The 18,951-nt window shown below is 46.2% G+C and overlaps 1 protein-coding gene across 7 annotated transcripts in view; it reads right to left on the reverse strand.

Moving 5' to 3' along the window:
- KCNIP1 (potassium voltage-gated channel interacting protein 1) overlaps positions 1 to 18,951 on the reverse strand; it is a 370,449-nt gene that overhangs the window by 106,917 nt on the left and 244,581 nt on the right. The window contains exon 1 of one of the 7 annotated variants that reach the window (XM_072023599.1): positions 5,369 to 5,393. The exons of 5 other annotated variants lie outside the window; for them this stretch is intronic. The gene's annotated coding sequence lies outside the window, so the exon portion shown is untranslated. Of the gene's footprint in view, positions 1 to 5,063; positions 5,086 to 5,368; positions 5,394 to 18,951 lie in introns of those variants that run through there. One more of the 7 variants, XM_072023593.1, reaches the window with a different exon arrangement.

The raw sequence follows: 18,951 nt of genomic DNA on the forward strand, positions 1-18,951 counted from the left end.
AAAATATCACAGCCCTGATAATGATTTTCTTTCAGCCTGGGAGCGTGTGACAGCTGGCCAGCTCTGCAGTGAGCATCTCACCGCACACAAAGGACACAGGGCTGCCGTGGCTGTTATTCTGGACGATGCTGCTCGGGCTCAGCCTGCCCACGGGCAGTCCTGTTCCAGCACAAGGACAGCCCTCTGAGCTCAGTCAGGGACGTTGCCGTGATGGATTTTTGCTTTCTTTCTTTCTTTCTTTTTTTTTTTTTTTTAAGAGGAAGAATGGTCACAGATGGGCCTGAAAGGGAGAGCCTTGAGTGTGGGCAACAGAAAACACAAAATCAGAGCTTTCAGCCCATTCTGTGGCCATGCATTTGCAGCACTCCCCTACTGTTGCATAAATGAGCTGGTGCAGCCCGAGGCGTCCTGCCCACCATCACAGGCCGCAGCTGGCCACCCAGCAGCCCAGCACACTGCAGCTGGGGCATTTGGGCCCCTGCCACAAGAGCTCAGCAGCTGGCGGTGCAAAACCCCGACCCAAGAGCCAGGGGCTGCCCTACAAGCGAGCAACGTACAGGAAGCAAGCCTGGGCCTAGACTTACAAAGGGGCCTTCTTAAAGTGAGTAAAATGGAAAATGAAGAGGAGCTGAGAGCCTTGTGCAGAGGAGCACCAGCTCTGTGCTGTGGCAGGGGCAGACACGCTGCCCTCCCCAGAGCAGCCAGGAGCACATCATGCAGCACTTCACCCTGCCAGGAGTGGCCTCCTCGGTACCCAGACTGGTGGCTGGAGCCCTACCTTGCTGAAGCAGCTGCTTGAAGCCAGCACACAGAGGTCCCTGTAAGGGCTAAGGCTTGGTGCATTCAGTAGTTATGATTACGGCAGCGTTGGTGGGGCTGACAGAGCATGTGAGTAATGCAAGGCACAGGAGGAAACTTGGGAGAACACCGGGTGATACCTGAGATCTGTTAATACAAGCACCTGCTCTTGGTGCAGATTACTCACATTTGGTCCAGGCTGGCCCATGGTGATCTTCTGTCTTTAACAAAAATGGTTTACCAGCCTAAACATTTATTTAGTAGCTGGGAGAGGATACCAATCATTCACACCATCAGAGCTCTGTCCTTTCCAACAGCAGAAGAGACGGGCATCATGCTCAGTGAAAAAGTAAAAGTTTGGGTTTTGACAGCCCAGAATGAAATTTGAGTTTGATGCTCCCTGCTAAGCCGTGGCCAGAGAGCAGGGGACTTTGAACGGGAGCTGTGGCTCCTCATCACCAGGAGACAGCAAACCTCATGTAACAGGGAAGCTACTGCCTGGGCTGTCAGGGGAAACTTCACTCCTTCCCTCTGCCCCAGAACAAATCCTGGCATCCCAGAAACCACAGGCTGAAGCTGAAAGACAGTAATTTTCCCCAGGAACATCTAGTTGTTGAGCAGCTGCTACAGAAACTGTTCTCCGCTACATTTTAATACAAATGGAGCAGATGGAGAATGGCTTGGGAGGATTTGTTGGTTGGTTTTTTTTTGCAAACTTTTTAATATTGTTTCCGAACCATTTTTTGATGCAGACAACAGCTCAGGAAAACTCTGAAGACCTCCCCTTTGCTCAGTTACATGACAGGTGGTTTGGGCTAATGCTTTTGCAAAGCAGTTTACAAGTCTGAGTGCTCCACAAGATGCTCAGCAGCACAAAGTCTGCTCAGCACATTCTCCTCAGCACATTCTCCTCTCCAGATGCCTACGAGCATTAGATTAAGAGCAAAAGGACTGCTAGATCTGAGAACTCAACCCCCAAGGTTAGCATCTCCTTTCAGTAACCGACCTTCAGAAGAAGAAATCCGTCACTGCCTGGAGGGTGTTTCACGAAGTTGAGCCCGTTTCTGCCCATGGTCATTCTGGTCCTTCTCCTCCATTAAATAAATTACGGATTTTAGCACCCATACTTATAGAAGTCACTTGGAAAACCTCTATACAGGTAGTACTGATGAACATAAACAACAATCATAGTGTTTCAACACACGGGCAGCATGGCATTGGGGCACTTTTGCAGCATAAACGAGGCCCACAGCCACTACAAGAGCTACGAACTGCAGTGATGAGCGATGCGGGACAAATCACACAGAATCACAGAATTTCTAGGTTGGAAGAGACCTCAAGATCATTGAGTCCAACCTCTGACCTAACACTAACAGTCCCCGCTAAACCATATCCCTAAGCTCTACATCTAAACGTCTTTTAAAGACTTCCAGGGATGGTGACTCCACCACCTCCCTGGGCAGCCTGTTCCAATGCCTCACAACCCTTTCGGTAAAGAAGTTCTTCCTAACATCCAACCTAAAACTCCCCTGGCACAACTTAAGCCCATTCCCCCTCGTCCTGTCACCAGGCACATGGGAGAACAGACCAACCCCCACCTCACTACAGCCTCCTTTGAGGTATCTGTAGAGAGCGATAAGGTCACCCCTGAGCCTCCTCTTCTCCAGGCTGAACAAGCCCAGCTCCCTCAGCCGCTCCTCGTAGGACTTGTTCTCCAGGCCCCTCACCAGCTTTGTCGCCCTTCTCTGGACCCGCTCAAGCACCTCGATGTCCTTCTTGTAGCGAGGGGCCCAAAACTGAACACAGTACTCGAGGTGCGGCCTCACCAGAGCCTTCCAAAGGCGCCTTCCAGCCTCTTCAGCTGCTTGCTGGCAGTCCGTGTGCTCTGCTCGAGGCGTAGTACGCACTGCTGCATGTGCCCCACACATATTTGCTCTGCTGACAGTGGGACCACAGATTTTTGGTTTTGTGCTAGGATAAGCTGGCCTTGAGGCATTTACACTGTAGTGGCAGTGCAGATTCCTCAGCAGTAGCACACAACGAGAGTCCTACGGGGTCAAGCGGGGCTACTAATATAAATAAAAGCCAACACCAGTTAAAACTTTTTCCTAGTAGAATATTAAGTATAATTTCTTTGTATAACAACTAGCATGCAAGGAATAAAAATTATTGTATCAAATAGTCAGTAGTCTCTGCTGAAAAATAATGTGTCAACCTGATTTAAGCCACCTTAACATGAAAATAAGGCAAGCAGCAGCCTCCGCAAGGACAAGAACTTCATTACTGTATGTATGTGCTGCACGTTCCTACACAGGGTCAGCACTGCAGAAGCAACGGGGATGAAGCTATAATTATGTATATGTTCAAACTATGGAGGATGAATGTGCCAACTTCACCTGAAGTCCTAGTAAATAAGTAAAGTTTATCTCACTCAGCATAATCCACAAAATTTATCTTTTCCACCATAATCCACAAAGTAGCTCCAACCTTGTGCTCTGTATTTTAACCTAAACTCCATCAGAGAACAGCTAGACATTGTTATGATTTGCCCTGAATTACTCCAATATCCCAAATTTCCCCCTCCCTAGGGGCTAAGGGTACCAGACGAGCAGTTCCTCCCCTGGGACACGAACACAGCTCCCAGCTCTGCGAGGGGACGTGACACTGGCAGGATGCAGCCGCCCAAACACAAGCAGCTGTCTCTCCTAAGGCTTCCTTCTCCGATGCTCGCTCTCTCTCTCTTTTTTCTTTAACCCAAGTTTATAAATAGCATCTGCCCTTCAAATGCATGCAGGCAGACAACAAAAGGATCCCAAAAAAACAGGTGCTCAGAAGGACTGATTCAGTATGGACCTTGCTGGAGCTGCCAATGGGAAATTAACTGGACATGAGGCACCGTAAAACACTTCTCTGTACCAGGAGCACCCAGATTCCCGAAGACTCATAAAAGCAAAAATAAATGCATTTTTCTGTAGCCATCCTGTCTTGCTTGCACAATTTCATCATTCCCATAGACCTTGCAAAGCTTGAGCTGGTAAATACAGCAATCACAAATCTATTGCCCTAGCTTCAAAATGCCATTTCACGATGCTGTGCAACAATTATTGCCGGGCACCTCCTAATTAGTCCAAACATCTAAGAGGTTAAGGGAAAATAATCAAAGCAGCAGGAAGTAAGAGAAACACACACATACACAAGAAGTAAAAACTAAAGCAAACAACCAACGGACCCAAAGTTTTACAACTTTTTTTCCTCCAGTAAATACTTGCTGCTAGTCTCCAAGGTTCTTTGAACCTTGTTCTAAATTTTGTCAAGTAATTAATATGAGACGAGCAGGCTGTCATGAGCTTTGAAGCAGAAAGGAGTAATTGTTCGGCATCTGTGGGGAGCTGAAGGTTACTTTAATACCTGCGTATTACTCGCTCGCCATGAAAAACGACCCTCAAGTTTCCATAAAAAGCAGCTGTTTGATGTATATCACATTCAGGAACATTTAGACTACATTGTAAATCTACTCTTCCTATTAAACAGTGAGTCTATCTGCACAGACATGTTTTGATTTATGGAGCTCGCTGTCTAAAATTCATCCCTTCTGCCTCTATGTACCATCTCCACGTTTCTACATGAATTACACTGTTTATAAAAACAGAGAGGTAACGAGAATTAAAGCATCTCCGGCAGTCAGCTCCCTCAAACTATCTTCAGCAAAGCATATTTACATTTCTATCAGCAGTGTTTTTGTAAAGCATTCCTGAGACTAGAGAGGAAGACCGGGCAGATTTGTTACTGATAAATATTCTGGTAAATCCTGATAGAAACATTCATCCAAATAAGCTCAGTAAGATTTTTGGATTTTCTGTTAATAACAGCCAAAAGCTAAGAATCAGCCATGACATTTCCAGCAATTAGAACAAATTGAGAAGCTACAAGGATAAACTTACTAAAATGCAAAGCCTTCTTTCATTCAGAGCTCCAGGACGCAAGCTGCTGTTTACTAAAGCATTCGGATCTGTACTGAAGTTCTTGAAACAATCTCAAACAGGCAAAGAATCATTTAAGATTATATGACATTTATTTTCAGAGCTGCAGTGAAAGCTACAATGCTATTCTGACACAGAAAATACAATGCATTTGTCTAAAGAAAGCATCTGAAAGTTATCTGAGCTCCTCTGATAGTCAAACACTGCACATGCACAGATTAAAGTATAATGCTCTGCAGCAAATGGCTTTCAGAATAAAATATTTTCTATTTCTTATCATCCTACCTTCATAATTTCCTTCTAGGAGACCCAGATGCTCAAGAGCCTTCACAAATCCAACAATGATCACCAGTACAACAATCATTTCAAGTCCCTCCAAGTTCATCTTGAAAAATTATTCACGTAAAAGCATCTTTTCTCAGGGAGCGTCCTGACTTCGGAGTTAGACTTTAATTAAAAAGCCCTCCTAGCCCAAGACATGCCACACGACCAGATAAATACAATGCCAAGGAAGCCCAGCATATTCCCACCATAAAACATTTCTATTGACAGCAAGATGAACACAGGAATGTAAGGAAGTCAAATCTTACCATGTCTGCATCACTTGCCTGCCTGGATACAGATGTTTCAGTCTCTAAGGCAACAGAATATACAGTAACCACTTTGTTTTGCATTTCCTCTCAGTCACAGCCAAAATTCACCAAATCTGCCTGGTATCTGGTAAAGCCTGATGCTGCTTTTTCCACACTGAATTACAGGTTTAGGGAGATCCCGTGCTGAAACAACACCCAGGGAAAAGTGCAAACACAACCTTTGCTCGATCCTACAGTGAACTTGAGCAAACTCACAGCAAAATCATTTCATTGAGGAAATGACCCACTGCTGCATTTCCCCGTTGGGGGACATCCATCTGGGTGCAGTTACAGCCTGTTAGCAACACACTCGATTCTTTTGCTTTCCCCCACTGCAGACATGTTTTACAGCAAATCCAGGCACTTGGTACAACAGCAAACATGGTATGGGGGGACTTGTTAGGGGGAAATGCATTTTGAAGCTTTGGGGACGTGTGGGAGACAAAGGAGCCTTGCTGGGGGTCAGCTGTGGCTCCCTGGGCACGTTCAGGATGAGAGGAGGGCAGGGAGGAGAGCGGGGACGCTGTGCCTGGGGCACTGCGAGCACTTGGTGTTCCCACTGACATTGCTCCCAGGCCCCCGGCCCTGGCAATTAGGGACAGGATCTCTGAAGGACCCGAGCAAGCTGGCAGCAGATGTGAGCACGCCTGCACTCGGCTCTCCCAAAGCCCTCCTGCAATCCTGGCCCCGTGTCCCAGCGGCTCCATTACTTGGCCTGCTGTGGGCACCTCTGGGGCACGGCCAGGAACCAGGCCCACGGAGCCTCCTGAAAGCCCTACGCGGTCTCTTGTTCACTTCAGCAATACTTGGCTGTGCTGTGGTGTCTTGCTAACGGCCCGAATGAAGCTCTGCTACCCGTATGATTGTTCCAAGGTATGAATATTGCAGACGTGCTCCTCCATCATTAATACAATTAACATCCCCAGCATCTACAGCTTTTGTCAGTATCCCATGCAAAAACGAACCTTGCCTTTTTCCCTTCTCCATCAAACTTCAGTTGAGGACCTCGCAGCTCCCTCCCCAGTTTCTCCCTGAGCCTGAGCACCCCGCAGGGGAGGTTCAGCAGCTGCTGAGGTATCAAATCCAATTACATGGACATGGAACCAGCTCTGGGACAGCCCGGATGGGAGGTGTAATAACGCACAACAACAACCGATGTTTTAGTGCAGGAGGGAAAAGGAGGAGACACCACCTGATGGAAATGGACTGGGATGGAGGGGAAAAAGAAGGAAATGACTTTAGCCTAGTTGTGGCCAAGTTTAAAACCCCTGTTCCTAAGTAAAAGTGAGACGAACTGGGGGACGTGATGCCAATAAGAATTCAAAATTAATTTTGGTTCTCGGGGATATCTCACAGCCCAGTGAGCTTGTACTGTTCTGTTTTCTGCTGCTGTTAGCTGAGCTCCCAACATAACTGATTACCAACTAGGAATTTATATTTCTTGTCAAAAAACTACTTTGTAGAAAATAAAATGCTCCTCAGAAATGGATTTTTTTGACTTTGGCTGTGCTTCCAGAGCCGCCCAGCCTCCTGGTGTGGTGGCACCGCCACCCTCCCTGCCTGGGCTGGGGGGCAAAGCCCAAGTCCCACATCAGCCCGGGCAGGGCAGGAGCTCTGGCAGGGAGCTCTTGCACCCCAAAACATGGAGAAGGGACTTCCACAGGCTCTCCCTTCCTTTTGGGAAGCTTTCCTTACTGAATTACTGGTGTCTCTGCACCCCACTGCTCAGAGGCTCTTTGAAAGGTTTCCTCTTCTTTCATGCACAGCAATTTTTAAACCTTGGGGCGCTTTCCTGCTGTTGCCTGGCCAGCCCGAGCCACCAGTAAGTGCCTTTGGGGTCAAGGGAAGAGGAACCCACTCAAATATACTCCAATGAAAACTGATTTAGCTTGGACGTGCCGACAGAGCAAAGCTGCAGGCTGTGTGCTTCATGCCAGCTACCTCCTCCCGGCAATATATCGCGTCTGTAACAAACCTCAATATAATTCACTATCACTCTTGTTTGAGCTTCAGCAATTCAAACTACTGACAGCATTTCTCTGGCTGGGCTCCCTGGGAGATGCTCCTGGAGATGTTCCCACTCCCTGTCTGATGTTGGTAAGCTTGAAGTGGTGCAGAACCGGGCATGCAGGGGGCTGGCATGCAGGGTGCGAGGTGTGGGGCTGGCAGCACGGGCAGACGGCTCATGGCACTGCCCGCCTGTGCCCCACTGAACACTGACAGATCTCCAAGCTAACTCTCACACACCTCGGACAGCAGCGACTGGGAAATCTATCAGGAGAGCGCCAAGAGAGCCAGCTAATCTGCCAGTTAAATGTTCCTGGGCAGCTAACCTCAAGGGCAAGTCTGTTTGACCCCACTGTCCCGGTTTGCAGGCCAGATACCCTGTTCCTCTCGTTTCCATCCGTGTTCCTCCCCTACACAAATCTTTATTTATTTATTTATGAATCCCTGGAAACTTGGCTAAGTCCAAAGAGGAGGAGAAGACCTGCTCAGCAGCACAGCAGCACTCTGGCCAGGGTAGGAACCAACAGAATTACACCTGCGGGCACCTGCCAACAGGGCAGAGCACTGCACGTCCTGCAGCCTTTTGCAAAGCCACTGCACCGCACAGCCACACCGCTAGCTCGGGGCAGGGATTCCCAAACCGGTCCCTGTGCTCCTGCTCCTCGCGTCTCCCATAGCTTCTCTAGACAGTACCCAGTTCTCTAGACAGCAGTCCTGCTGCAGCAGACTCCTGCTGATCCATCATTTTATTAATAGCATGATTACAGTATAAATATTTCATTCCGTGGTGTGTAGGAGGCTTCATTATGCCTCGGTATCTTTGCATGCACATCTTCTTTAAATACAGCTCTGTTAAAACTTATGGCAAATGTGTCAGCTCCAGCTCTTTCAATATTTCCTTTAATGCTTTCAGTATTTTCTCAAATGCTAATAATGTTAAATTCCAGGCCAATTTATTCAGTGAAAAAAATCCACATCCATTTATTTTATAATGGAGTCATACAAAAAGATGCAGTGAGAATCTAATGCAGATGGGAATTAAGTCTTTGAAAAAAATGACTGTTGTTATTTTCCTACTTTATTTGCTATGTAAGGAGCAGCATGGGAGCACTGGTTAGGTTCTCAGAGCAGTATTTTCACCTTTCAGTGTTTCACCAATACACTTGGCCACATACTTTTTTTTTTTCTCAGAGAACTAACCACGTCCTTCATACAAACATTATTAGCGCTGCTCAATGTTTTAACCCAGGACCAACCAGTATGAAAGCTGAATTACACCTTTAATACAGCAAGTGCCACTGTTCTGGCTGTACTCCATCCATAAGAGGCAATGCAAAACACTTGCAAAGCGTTGTAAAGTTTTACCACCCCCAGGGTCTGCCAGCAGCTCACACGTTTATTCATTATTTTTACAGTTCTGATCTCGGCAGCTCTGTGGGTTTCTCAGTTTAAATAAATGATAAAATATTAAATTAGGACATCTCGGGTAGAGATCTAATATTCAGGTGAACACTGAGGAGAAATTTCAGCTCGAGTCACTTAAAATTATGCTTTGATTAGGGTTCAATGATACCAGTGGTCTCTGAAGTGATTACAAGACCCACATTTGCTTCCAAAGCAATGGTTAATTAACATCAGCACTGAGCTTCTGGTTACAGCAAGGTGCATTTTCTACAGAAGCTCTTTGAACCTGCCTCAGAAGTGAAATCCCATGGCTTTGGGCGCGTGCACCCATGGCAGGAGCGTGCAAAATCAGTAGCTCAGAAGGGCTGCAGCCACTGGGAGGCGGCACCCGGCACCCAACCAAACATTTCTGAGGGCTCTGCTGTGTCCTGCACCCAGGCTGCAGGCAGGGCACGGGCTGCCCGGTGCGATGGAGAGACCCGGCTCGGGTCCCTGAGGCTGTGCTGGCAGCCCGCAGTGATGTTCCCCAGCCTCCCACCCACCCAAAGCCGTTCTGCTCTCCTGGATCTGGCACGAGGGCAGATAACAGCGGGCACAGCACGCAGCCCAACCTCTGCCATTAAAATGAATTCATGTGTGAGGGTGACCTTGAAGCCTCCTCGTGTAAAAACCTGTCACTGTTCCAGAGGAAGCATGAAATTGAGGCGAAGACAGGCAGCTGCCACAGGCTGGTACGTGCTGGTTGCAGAAGTGCTCACGGGTTCTCCCTTCCTTCCCGAAGCTTTGGTCCAGCTGGGGACAGCACCCTGCTAGGGCTTCCTCAGTTCCCTCAGCTGAAGGACAATGAGAGCCGGGCCACAGCCAAACCAGCAAACACCGTGACTGCCTTTTTGAACAAAAAAGCCCGTTCTTAGTCCACAACAACATACAGATTGTCAAAAACAAACAAACAAACAAAAAAACAGGATCTGATTTTAATCTTTAACTTAAAGTAACGTGAAGTGCTCACCTCCCTGTGTTCATTTCAGCAAACCAACATCGCGGTGGCTAAATCCCATGCCTGGATGGCAGCGGGGCCCTGCCAGCAGCCAGGCACGGTGCCACGCTGCCCTCCCAGGGACTGGGTGCAGCTGGGCCGCAGTGCCTGACCTGGGGCTGCTGCCACTCATTTGTGAAGCTGCCTGGTAGCATTCGTACATCAATTGCCTTCACTTTCTGTTTCTAACTATAACAATTTCATATCTAGCTCTCTTTACATCATTCGGAAAGCTTTGCAACTTGAGAAACCCACTGAAAAACCTCTTCTGCACATACTTTATCGACCCATTTAGTACCTACAGCTGCTGGTGTCAGACATAGAACCGAGTTACCCACCATGTTACTGATGAGCTGCTGATAGCACTCTGCTATCACCCAGACAGCTAGTTAATATAATATTTAACCTGCCTATTCAAAATATATTTTCAACCCTAATAGTCGATCGATAGCTTGAAGACAGTTGCAACTTCAGCTTTCTGGTTAGACAAAACACTGCAAGACGTAAAGCATTTCACAACAATGAATGAAGCAATTGCACTCTCCTTCCAAAGGATAAAGGCAAACAGGTTTAAGGGTGGAAATAATTCTTTACATATGATTGGTAGATACTGTTATTTCAATTATGGAAGTTCACGCTTCAAACACCTAGAGTGAATCTTAATGGAAAAGAAACAACATAAAGCATCCAATATTGCCTACAAGCAGATAGGCTCCCCCAGAGCTGATAATTAGTTGTTCAAAGCACTTGGCGTTTGATTTAGGTTTGTCCGGTTTATGGCAGAAAGTCCAAAGACTGCTGGCAGCTGTGGGACTGTTTACAGGGGAGGCCCTGCCCTGGCCCAGGGAAACTGAGTCTGTCCTGTGAGATGGGAACTCGGGGCATGCTGGTGCTGGGGATAAACCACCGAGCAGCTGAGAATCCTCTGGCTTGGGAAGTCTCACCAAATATATCAGTCTTGGTGTACTTTTAAACTGGTACCAAAAACCAAGGCCACAGAAATGTCCTGGGCACCACCGCCTTGGTGTTGCTTCCAGATCTGCTCCAAGCTCCTGGTGATTCCATGTTACCAGTGAATCCAGAATACCGCTTCCTTTTTGCGGGAGTCAAACCTTATACTCGACCACTGCTCACTCAAACAGCAACTTTAGCTGATGCCATGTCAGACCACACTCATTAAGACCTCAGGAAAGGTTATCCATTACTGGAGGAAAAGGACAGATTTGTTTAGAGCCACTGTTCTGAAAGATGTCTCACATTTGAAGGCAGCCTGCTGTATTTGCAGCATTTCCCTTTTATCGTAGCCCTGAACAGAACATTTAAGAAATGAAGATGCAACCTGCTGCTTGACAAGCAGGCTTAGCAGAAAGCTTCCTAGCTTGTCCTGAGTGTTGGAAGCACTCAGTTCTCCACAGCTTTTTCCATTAGACTTGCTTAGCAAGTAAGACCTTTTCAAAGTGACTCAGTGGTGCATTTCAGCTTTCTCCCTTCTCTTTGCAGAAATTAGAGCTGTAAATTGAGCTGTGCAGGAGATATTAAAGTATGCCCTCTGCAGCTTAGCAGGTCACAGAAATTCACATCCCAGGCTCGCACACCACACAGTAATTGCACCGCCACGGCCCCGGGCATTTTCCAACTGCTCCAAGCAAGGCTCAAGCGGGGCGCCTCGTCCTGCACCTCTGCAGGAGTGACAAGGCTGCACCCACCAGGCTGCTAGAGATGACTTATGGAAATAGATTACAAAAATAAATATTTATAACTTGACTCAGGAAAAGGTGTTAACTGCCCATTTATATTTAAAGGGCATAAATAGCAAGGAGGCAGAGAAAGTGCTGTAAGGGTTTACGGTGCATAACTAAAAATGCAGTGAAGCAGTGCCGAAGGAAAGCAGGGGTTTGATCGATCCTGGTTTTCATACACAGACAGGGCTCCAACTTGGACCCACAGAATTACACCGCCAGAGTACTCTGTATCCAAGCTAATGAGGATTTCCTGAAATATTCAATGAAGTCTGCACCCACTGATGAGGGACACAAAAATGCACTTCACTGAGATCATTTACTTTTGGAAGGCTGACTCACCTCTCCTTGTCTTGTGGCACTCTGCATGGGGCATGCTTTGAGATGTGGGAGCGTGCGATGGAGGCTCTCTGCTGCAGATGCCAGAATAAAATCCCAGGGAAACGAGAGACCTAATTCCATGCAGCGAGGCTCAGCACACGTCCCTCCAGCGTGGGGGAAACCTGAATGCGGCGTTTGATCTTTTTTGGTACAGAGCAGTGAATGACACGGGGCCCCTAGAACATTCTCTATGAACATCAAATGAAAAGTGTGCAAACACTGTCAGCAACCCTGCTTTACACACATCTTACAGAGGAACTGGGCTATAGTTTGCTGTGCCAACTGCTGGTACAGGGCTGCAGGGAAAAAGAGGCTCTCAGGCTCCCAGAAAGAATGCACTAACTAGGGTAGCTTATTTTTAGGTCTCTTTAGGTCTCTGTAGGTCCTAAGAGACTGCAAATAACTAAGATATTCTGTACTGAATAATAATTCCTTATGATGACAATGTTTCTGTTTTTTCTAATGACAGCTGTCCAATCTCTTCACACATGGAAGGCAAATCATGTCTTCAGAGTTCAGAAGTTGACAAGGAATTAACTTCTAAGTTAAAGGCGTGAGAGAGGCAAATCATTCAGGGTTTCCTCACTCCCACGCTCTCCCTGGGGGTTACTCTGAGCAGCCACATTCGCTGCTCGGAGGCAGCACTCAGGAGTGAACAAGGAGACGTGAGGAAGCACTGAAACCCTCATTATTGCCACAAACTCCTGTCACAAACACAAGCACCTGAGGGCTTAAACAAACTTCCCTGTCACACCAGCGCAGGCTGGGATCTCTTTGCTATCCCTGTTCATGAGATTTCTTCTTCCTCACAGCCCCTGCGCCGCCGCCTCAGCCACCCGGCACCGCTCGGGGTGCACACACTGCTGCCTGCTGGTGGGCCAGGGCCCAGCTCCACCGAGGTGTCCCAGCTCCACCGAGGTGTCCCACCCTCAGGTTCCCCACATCCCACGGGGGGACATAGGACACCTCCCGTTTTCCTGAATTCGTTCTTAGCACAGCAATTGTCACTGAACAAACACACAGTATTGAGTTAATTGAAAACAGACACCAGAATCAGACAGGATGAAGGTGACAGGAAAGGAAAGAGAACTAAATCTGATTTTCTCATTTCTAAAACCAAACTCAACAGGCTTCAGAGAGCCGACGGACTCGCAACCCTCGCGTAACCTGACAGCACTGGGCTACACACAGGGCAGGGAGCTGCTGGGACTCCCCAGCCTTGCTCTTATGCCACACAGCAGGTGACCTTCAAGCTCCCCACTTCGTCATGGACTGATTACCTTGAATTCTAACACAAACCCCGCTTTCTCCTCCCAAAGCAGTGGTTGGCCTCACAGCTCTGGCGGCGCTAATAGCTCTGATAGGCCAAGTGCCATGTCCTGGCCTTGGCTAAATTACAGACACGCTGTTAACTCAGAGTGAAAATCCTTTGCATTTGGTGAGGCAAAGTTTAGTGCTTCCGTACACGGTGCTTATAGTTAAGACACGTACCAACAACCAAGCTTTCCTGCAGCACCTAAGTGTGTCAGTGTGCAGGGCTCGTTGACACTGCTCCTCTCAGACCAAATCCAACAATGGAAGATCACTTCTAGTGATCTCCAACAGATACAGACATCCAGAGGATCTAGAAAAACTGTAAAGAATAAGGAAATCATGTTTTGTCACAATGTTGGATCACAGCGGCAATTTATTCACCTGTTAATGGCTCTAACGAAGGAGGAGGGACAAACATCACGGGGCTATAGGCAGGGCTGCACACTGCAGTACCAGAGGGAGATGCTGACAGAAGAAACTAGTTACAATGGGGTACTTGGACTCACAGAAGACAATATGCTGCACCATGGAAAAGAACAGATGCATTGTCTTTCAGGGCCCCTCTGCGCTAGAAAAGACAAATTTTAAAGAGATCGAAGCTGATGCTTTGCATGTATGAGACTGTTGGTAAGTGGCCAACCTGCTAGCTGCCTGAAGCTTCACAGACACGCTGCCTTTGGCCACGCTTTCCAGGTGCAAGGCACTACACTTTTCTCAGTGTGCAGCACTTGTCTGTTCACTGCCGCACATTTTCCCCATGGCAAAATACTGCATTTATTGTGAGCACACCGCTGGTGAGCCAGACACTGATAACAGCTTGAGCAGCATGAGCGCACGTGCAGCCGTGCCTTGGGGTTCTCCATTTTCACTGGAAGTGACACTACGGCCGAACCAGAAAGCAGATGGGTGGTAATGGGATCATTTCCAAACATCGCCGATATCCATTGGTTATGTAAGGATACTGCCACGCAGGAGACAGCGGCACCAAAATCTTTTGTCTTACATACTCTATTTTCCACTTTTTTAGAGAGGGATAATTTCAGACTTAGAGATGCTGAAAGAGATCTGAAATACAGGAACCTACCGAAGCAAAGCTGAGCTAGCAGGATGAGGAGGTCTAACAAACCAAGGACTACCTTATTTAGTATTTCTGGAGGGAATCTCAACTTGCTGTCAGGAAGGAAGGCACTGTCACACATAGCTGGCAGGGTTTGCATTCCTGTTATGGCCTAACTTCAGAAGATAGCATTGCACAGGGCCACGAGGTGCCATCCATTCTCCTCAGAAGACCAGCAATGGTGCTGTGAACTAAATAGGTGTCAAGCTGGTATAGGAAGTCTTTATTCCCTCACAAACCCTGGTGCAACATTAGCCCCTTGTGAATGGGACTGAAGCTCTGTAAAACTTACCCAGTGCTTGAGAAGGACACAGGAATTTACAGCTGTACCTCACAACAAACATCAGAACAAAACAGACTTGTTTCTGAGTTTGGCAAGAACTGAGCTGTGTCTGTCTTCATGACGTGGCATTTAATACACGTGTGTGCAATGAGAAAGAAGTTATTTTAAAAACCCGTGTATTCCCCACTACAGAAATGACTGCTGAGCGTTCAGCTTACACCTCAGGGAAGGAAACATTTGAAGAACAGATGGTAAAATGGGGTTCCAACTGAAAGTTCCAATTTTTACATAAATTACTAAACGGAAATCTTAAGAATAATTTGCTTTGTCTTTCAGACATTTGTTATTGCCAGAATCATGTTGTGGGCTTCATAAATCAGTGGCTACCTGGGAACCCTGACGTATGTACCTCTGTCCATCATCAGTACAAACATACAGAGAGAAAGAGAAAAATTATTTCAGGGAGAATTCTTTTGTCAGGATTTTTCTATTTATTCTTTAATTTGTGACACAAGGAACACATTGTTATCACAGAACGGTTCGGGCTGGAAGGGACTTTACAGCCCATCTAATTCCATCTCTCTGTCACGGCAGGGACACCTCCCCCAGCCCCATCCAGCCTGGCCTTGGGCACTGCCAGGCATGGGGCGCCCCCAGCTCCCTGGGCCAGGGCCTCACCGCCCTCAGAGTAAAGAATTTCTTCCTGGTATCTAATCTAAACCTACCCTCTTTCAGTTTAAAGCCATTCCCATTTGTTCTATCTAATGCACTCCCCAACAAAGAGTCTCTCCCCAGCTCTCCTGAAGGCCCTGGGGTGCTGGCAGGCTGCTGTATGGGCTCCCAGGAAAAGGAACATTGACAAATGATGCAAAGCAGTGCAAGATAGGAACAAATCTCCAGAAAACAAAACCGAACAAAACATTACCACCAAAAAAGTGCCCTGTTTTTCTCCTACACAGTCTATTTCACACCAAACATAAGCCATTTAACTCCAAAGCACCAAGCATCTCTACCTTGTGCGGAAAGGCAGGGAGCAGTTTTGTTGCATAAGAGATAAGCTGCTTTAGCAGCTACTGAAATGCAGCTGAAAACCAGAAGTAGCCTGAAGTTTCCTCTCTTTTTCTTGTTTTCTTTTTCTTTGCTAAAGTTGGTTACTTTATATTTCAGCTGAAGGTGAAAGGGCAAAGCATTTCCACTGCCGCATTACTGCTGAGGCACTGCCTCAGCGGGTATCAGCGATTTTCCACCTAGAAAGGCCCCGGGGAGCTGACTGGCATTTCAAGGGCCAGAATGGCTGAGCCTGCTCAGAGATTCCAAGTACTCTGTTCTCCAGCATCTTCCATCATACCAGTGCTTTCAAGACCAAGCCTACCAAATACACAAATACGGGAGGAAAAGCGTGAAATCCTGGCTCTGTTTCTGCAGCTGAGCGAACATTTCTATCTTGTATTTCCTTTGATTCAAGATCAGAGAAGTCTATAGGCATGGATGCAAGCATGGTCTCCAAACCCGTGGGTACCTGAAGACCTGCAGTAAAAGGAAAAGCGCTCAACACTTGCAGTACACAGGGCTATGGTTAAACCACCACTGAGCAGCAGGATTCTCTTTATGAATAAATATAGCCTTTATATTTACTGTTTTGATATTAAATAGAAGAAATAAACTTACTCATTTTTAATACAAAAATTACAACTATCTCAAAAGTAGGAATCCACCTCACCTCTTCTCTCCGCTAAGTTCAGCCTTGTAGCTTTCCCACCGCTGATATCCCAGGAACCTGCGGGATCAAGTCTCATCTCAAGCCTTTCCTGCCTACATTTATCCAGGAACAATAGGTTCTGACTTGTTCCCTTTCTTACTGAAACAATGACAATGAGGATTTTGCCATCAACATGAAGATGTAAAGGACAAACTAAAGGCTGTCACAGCAGATTTTGGAGTGCAATACAGCAATCGATCCTCAGAGCAAACCCCACCAGCTGAGCTGGGGGAATGCTTCCCATAACAATTTGCTTTCCCACAAAGGAATCCCATGTACACATAACTCCCAATGCTCCTTGTTTCAAGGCCTATCAAGGTCTAAACATGCAGTGCAGCTTTCTACTGACACCACGCAGAGGAGTTACTGCTGAAGACAGCTGCCAGCCCCAGTCTTCTGTTTTTCAGGATTCAGTTTGCTTAAGGCAGAAGATTTTCCTTTGCATGCTAAAGGTTAGCCCGAGGGCAGCAAAGGAATACAGCTCTTCTTGAGAGGCTTACAGAAGAGGTATGTTTTCTAAAATGAAATTCTAAACCCTATTAAATTCTACCACGGTGCTGATTTCTGAGACACACGGGGGTAAACAATAGCTACATTTGGACAGCATTTTCAAAAGCAGTCATTTTTACCTTAGCTCCTAAACCCCTCAGCATCATTTTGGCAGTAAATGTAAGGACCATATTGCATGCTATGACCTGAATATTAATTTTGACTCCAGTGGCTCTAGAGAAGACTATTTTTTGTGCATTTCTTTAAATCCGAGCTTCTTTCCAAAATGCCACTTATAACTTAGATTACATCAGATGTTTATTTTTAAGGCATTATTTTTGATTTATCAGTATTCATAGTCACATCTATTAACTTCTGACATGCTTACATCTAAAAAGCCTTGGAAGAGGCATTTATACATTTCAAACAGAAATGCTGAAATACAAGCCTGCCTTTTATTGCAATGAGACATGATGGATGGCTCTTTCACATCTAACCCCTCGCCCATTAATAGTTCCAGAGTGCCTTAAAATATGAGGAAATACTACACGGCCTTGTTACACTGCAGCATATTTTTTCCCATTGATAATGCTCAATGTGCCTGATTCATAGTGATCCTTATCACTCTGGGAGGCAATGAATAAATTGGTTAAAGTATGTGGGGATTGCTCCTTGTGCACAACTCCCCAGACAGACTGATAAGGGCATCTAAGGAGTGCCAAGGGGGGTACCAAAGGTAGGGTTCAGTATGTTGTGTAAGAAAAGGCACGGAAAGTTTCTGCCTGTAATGACAGAACCAGTGGTACATATGTGCTTTACAGGCTGATTGACTGCCGTGGAGGAAAAGAATCTGCTAACCCAGGTTTTGGAAACTTTTTCTTAAATCAAAAATGGAAAGTTGGAATCCAAAGGCTTGGAAAGAGTTGAACTCAAAGTGAAACCTTTCTTTGGTGAATCGTTTATTCTATACCAAGGGCAGAGAGTGAGCTAAGGTGTGACACTGGTAGCCAGAAGGTGTTCAAAACTGGATGTGAATTCATGTTGAGGAAGTTACATCTAATACATCTAAAGCGACAGGTGAGCACAACCAAAGCCATGCTAATCTTTCAGAAGAATTACAAATACAGTAGCTATTACAAAACTATGGGTCATTCAGAGGCAGAAATATAGCATATGTGAATCTAGTGACATTTTGTCACCGCATAAGATCTCGGCTTCATTCCAGGAGTGAGGCACTCACTAGCAGGGGAAAATATCCGCTTGTTATCTCATCCTTAAAATGGTTGTAGTGATATATCTGAAAAGGACACATGGCCCCTTTTATCAGTTGAGGAAAAATAAAAAATAAAAAATCTTAACATCAGTCAGCAGAAGTGGAAAGGAAAGGAAAAAAGGCCGGCATAAAAAAGTTCACATAGAATATTTCTGTTTGATCTGAGCAGCGATTGAGATGAGATAACCAAACACATAAAATCCAGAGTGGTGCAGAACTAATCAATGAACTTGAGGACAGTGAGAAGCTTTTAAAAGCGTCCAGCTGAAATATTAAAAAATCTGTATTTGGAAATTGAACACATTTAAGATTCACAAATGGCGGCAAGAGAACTTGCTTTGTGTACCGTTTGTGTATATTGACCATCAGGAACTGCCCCGCTAACTGGCATTGCAGTGACACTGATATGAACAGATACTACAGCATGGGTGTGCCTAAATGCTGCAAAAAGGTTTTGGTGCTGGAATACAAAATAGGAATCAAAGATTAGGACAACATTGTTTGAACATCTAAAGAAGCCATAGTTTGATTTACCCAGACAACACTTCAAAAGAAAGCCAACGCCTGAATTTGATGAGATATGAATTTAACTGTTCCTGGAGATAATGGGAGAAAAAAAAAAAGAAAGGAAGAAAAATTCAAAGAAAATCATTTTCAACTCTGACACAATAAACATAACAACATCTCAACAAAGTCTGCTCATTCCGATGCAAGGAAGCTTGCAAGGTCAAGGTTTCTT

The sequence above is a fragment of the Anas platyrhynchos genome, chromosome 14 (assembly GCF_047663525.1).
Source record: "Anas platyrhynchos isolate ZD024472 breed Pekin duck chromosome 14, IASCAAS_PekinDuck_T2T, whole genome shotgun sequence".
NCBI lineage: Eukaryota > Metazoa > Chordata > Aves > Anseriformes > Anatidae > Anas > Anas platyrhynchos.